The sequence below is a fragment of the Hypomesus nipponensis genome, chromosome 6, assembly GCF_054491055.1.
Source record: "Hypomesus nipponensis isolate SF chromosome 6, ASM5449105v1, whole genome shotgun sequence".
Taxonomy (NCBI): Eukaryota; Metazoa; Chordata; class Actinopteri; order Osmeriformes; family Osmeridae; genus Hypomesus; species Hypomesus nipponensis.
The window spans coordinates 1,668,234-1,673,217 of NC_140366.1; the positions used below are offsets into that span (position 1 = coordinate 1,668,234).

Here is a 4,984-nt window from a genome sequence, read left to right on the forward strand (position 1 = left end):
TTCTTTACATGTACAAAAGCAATCAATGTGTGATGTGTAACATGATTAAGCAAACATTCTTTGTCCAGCACACCAAAGCTGTATGACACACAATGCAAATCTGAGCTGCAATAATTTTGTAATACAAAATTGTTAAATGTGACCAAAAGGCAAGCGATTCTCAAGTTGTTTTTCCAAAGACATGAGTCATCACAGAATATTACAATTCTTCCTTAGCAAACCTAGGTTTGCTCAGTCTGCCCCTGAGCAACGACTTTGCGCATTCCCATTTCAACGCATCTCTGAAACTGGGATTTCGGAGAAGAGTTTGCAACTGAACGCATGGATTTCAACTGGAAATTAGCTACTTCAATGGTGAGTTTCTTTACAGAAATAGATTTAAATATATAAACATATTTTCTGAAATCGGATGGAGGATGCTATTACGTATAGGTTTGAAATTTAGGCTATTAAGCCTGGTTATTTGTTTCAGATTAACATTGTTTACGTTAGGATTTTGCTAGCTACTAGCTAGTAGTAAAGCTAGTATTGTACTGTAGAGTTATGCTAAACCCTCCAGAAAGTTAAATACTGAAAATACATACAAAGTTTAGCGTCTCACAAATCACCCTCAAAAGAATCAGTAAAAATAAATGTTCAGAACTAGAAAAAACCTTGTCCGAAAATAGTTTAGTTAGCCCTGGAAGACTGTGGAGATAGCGCGTGGCTGATCACGTTTTGATCAGTCGGCACAGCAATGGCATCTATAAAAGTATTATGTCACTAATTCTTCCAATTTGTACATGCCATCTGTTTTTGGATAAGTTTATTCGTTTTGACCTTAAGATGCGTGAGTTTTTCCGACGCTTCCACGAGTGAGTTTTTTCCAAAACGGCAGCTAGGTAGCTTTTATTAGCTTCCGTATAGCAACCTAGCATAATACTCGTAGCAATGCTCCTACCTGCTAGTGTTACTTGTTAGCCTACTAATTGTAAATTTTGAAGCCATACTATAGCGTTTGTCACATTGTTTGTCTATTGGAAAATAGTCGGTTGTAATGTTCAGAATCACACATGTGCGACGCTACGCTGTGTGGGGCCCTGCTTTCGAACGTGCGATGCTGATCCTTTTATATTTATATCAAAATGCTAATACTATGTACTTAAACTACATTCCACTTTCATTTCTGTACAGAGTATCCTACCACCGTCACACGGCCTAACACTGTGTCCCTGGGAAATTATGGTAAAGTAATGAATGACCGTTTTTAACAGTGACAATAATTGTATGAACCATGGCAACCCTAAAGGCTATGTTTTGAAGCAAAAGCATGACTTAAAAGTTTTGCATCACCTGACTCCTAGGTGTCAACTCTGGTCTGGTAGAGGAGAACCCATATGGGGTCCAGGAAAACAGCTGGCAGCCAGGCAAGTGCAAATATAAGACACTCAAAGCTTCTCAATAGCATTGCCAACTCATTGTAAGGCATACTTAAGTTGTTCTGATCGTGGCAGGGGGATACATATTTGTCAAAACAAAAAATGTTGTCTTACAAATGCTTTGTATACAGCCATTCAAGGTAACATGTGTTATTTACATCAATGTTACAGCTAATCTAGAAGAACCACAGTGTATGCCAATCATGTTAACTCTTGTAAACTTGTTTTACTTGTCTTTACTGACAGACACATTACAGGTTGTGTTCCAGAAGATGGAGACATTGGAGGAGAACCAGCGAGAGGCTCTCCTATTCAGGCGACGACAGGGCAAACATGCTGAAGAGGTGCCAGTGATGGACCTACAGGTGGCCCAAACACAGGCTGAACTCCAAGACCTTGAGGAGCGCCTTAAGGTTCTGGAGTTCCGAAAGAGTGGTAGGTGTTTTGAGATGTTGTGAACTATGGCTTACACGCAGTGTTCAACGTTCAAATTGGTGCTAACAATAAGTTCATGACTTCTAATTGCAGATGCTGTGATGAAGTGGAAGACGGGACTAGGAGAGAAGGCTGTGGAGCTCCTCACAGCGTAGACACTCAAACACGCCCCGGCAGCCCATTCAAAACAAGCCAGGTGAATGAATGATGATGGCAGCTTCCCAATCCAACCTTTCACATGGCTATGTGACCAAAAACTAGAATCCCATAATATTTTTTTGATGATGTATATTATTCTAGATGTGATTTTTTTTAATGACTTGTATAGCCCCTTTCATACATGCAATTATGTTGATAGGACACTAACTTATTTTGTGCTTCATTGTCAGGGCCAACAGACAGGACCTGTAGCGGGGACTGGCAGAAGATGTTCATTCACTGTTTCATTCACTGGCACTTTGTTTGAAATAAAATGACTGAATGTTACATGGAAATGCTGCCTTGTTTATGATTAGCTTGAGTTAGGCAACACACCACACAAATATAGTCCTCCTGAAGTTGGCTATGTAGCCTATCATACAAGAACAAGTAACATTTGGGGCAAAAGAGGTCTGCATATGAACCGCCCCAATATACGCAAAAGAACTGAGAAATATAGGTTAGTAATTAACGTCGCAGTTACGGACTGGCAACGTCGGAAAATTACGTTGCTAGGAGGTTGCGGTTACGGCCTGGCAACGTCGGAAAATAACGTTGCCACGACGTTGCGGTTACGGACTGGCAACGTCACAAAAGAACGTTGCAAGGAGGTCACGGTTACCGACTGGCAACGTCGGAAAATAACGTTGGGACAACGTCGCGGTTACGGACTGGCAACGTTGGAAAGTTACGTTGCTAGGAGGTTGCGGTTACGGACTGGCAACGTCGGAAAATAACGTTGCCACGACGTTGCGGATACAGACTGGCAACGTCACAAGATGACGTTGCGGCAACCTACTGGCGCCCCACAGATGCACGGTCCCGCAACGTCGCCAAAGACGTTGCGGCAACGTATGTTTGGTCAACGAGTGACGTTGCGGCAACGTAACTGTGTTAGCTGGGTTACATTTCACAAGTTTCATAACATTTCAATACCTTAACAATCAAACAATACAGTATATGTTACTACTCAGTACAGCATACATGATTATAGGAGTATTAGGTAGTACCCAATCAGGTGGAAAAAGTACAAAGTCAATGAAGTGAATAGCTTTTGTTTAGCTCTCTAGATAGGGCTCCCAGAAATGACCTTAACCTTAAATGACCTTCTATTTTCCTCGTTCAAAGTTGCATGGCATTATACACTTTGGTGATATTGTAACCTCTGATTCCTCCTAGTAACACAGGCATTTCCTAGGACCTTAAAAAAGAACCAGCTTACAGCTATTCACTTCATAAGCAAACAGCGTAATGACAGTTTATCAACGATTCCAGAAACATAGGCATATTTCTCTCCTGGACATAACCAAGGGTCATGCTCTCGTGAGCTTAACACAGCAGGGTATAGACCAAACACTGTTCATTACATGTAAATTCAGAGCATTTCAAACAGTATACAAGCAATAAAGTAACCATTATCTTTCATTATTATTAACTGATCTGTGGTTAAGGACAGATCTCTTCAGATTGCATACAGCATTGTATATCAATTGGAAAATAGAAGGAGGCAAATGGCCATCTTTATTACATTGGCGAAGTAGTCACGTGGTACTTGAGATTACATATCAGACAAGTCCATCATTCTCAGGGCAATACAGTAATCATCAGTTTTGCTTGCTTTTGTCTGTGGCTTGATTTGGGCTACCATAGATTTACTGGCATGCTTCCTACTTCCTACATGCTTCCTGTGCCTTCCATGGTTCCTGTGACTACTGCACAGCACTGTACACAGCAGAAAGTACACATCTTCCAAGCACAAACCACAATCAGCACAACAACGATTAACTCGCCCAATCCAGTGATTCCCATTTGAAATATAGTCGAAAAAGAAACCCCAACCGAGGAGGTCAGTCACCACAATTCCAATCTTCCAGTTCCCCCAAAGCTGAAATTATCTCTTTAATATGAGCATATTTGTGATATTAGCAGATTCATCTGGGATAAAAGTACATCAGTCATCATGACCTATCATAGAGCTGACAACAGATAATCCAGTGCCATAGGGTTCTGTAGCACTACCTGCCTCATGGCCTTCATCTCAGAAGCAACCGCAGTTAAGGCATTGGCTGTCTCATTACCAATAGACTCCAACCCTAGTGCTAAGCTCCTAATATCTGTAAAGGCAGTGATAACACCATACACAGGGAAAATGGCAGCTGATAACATGACAAGTGACTGAGGTACTATTGAATCCACATGATGTGATCCCAGATTCTTAGCATCTGCTTTAATAAACCTTATTTTGTGGCAGTGCCACCAATGTTTGGGCAAGGGGTGCAAGGGCAACCCATCTACAGGTCTGAGGGCTCCTATAATAAACCCAAGGTAACATGTTCCTGACCAGTCGGCCGGCAGGAAATAATAAGCACACTTACCACATCCCCACATGGTGCCCTTGTTAGCTACATGAGGAAGCCAACATGGTGATGTCCTTATACAGTACTTACAAGCAATCATGTATGCTGTTAGCATACATAAACACAGTGTGGTTAAATGTATTTTTTCAACTAACTTCCCATAATTATTTGAACATTCAATCAACCATATACTACGTCTTCTGTAGTATGCTAAAGGTGTATAAATAGCATAGTCAGCAACATCCGGAATTAATGTCACCCATCTAAATGGTATACAAGACAAGTAACATTGAACTCAGATACAATGGAACTTTCAAATCATCCAGTAGAGGGTCTGTCCCAGACCGAGCATACATGCACGGTCTGTCCCCTCTAATGCTGGTCCAGTCATTTTTTTTCGTCCACGGTAAGATGTTGCTGTACAGATTGTTCTTCATGTGTGCTTTATGATGAATCTCAATGTTCACATCAGTATAATTGGGAGCTTGCAATAGTGACTCTCGGTGTGGCTCATGTATGCGATGTCTGTGGACTCTACTGATACTGGACTCTGCGTCCAGTATCAGTAAATGCCTG

General features: G+C 41.3%; 1 long non-coding RNA gene across 1 annotated transcript; it reads left to right on the forward strand.

Annotated features, from left to right (window-relative positions):
• The first annotated feature begins 1,674 nt into the window (after window positions 1-1,674).
• Window positions 1,675-2,306, forward strand: LOC146286361 (uncharacterized). The gene is made up of 3 exons (XR_014758533.1): window positions 1,675-1,853; window positions 1,947-2,049; window positions 2,243-2,306. It is a non-coding gene; the product is annotated as an uncharacterized LOC146286361 (long non-coding RNA).
• The last annotated feature ends 2,678 nt before the right edge of the window (window positions 2,307-4,984 follow it).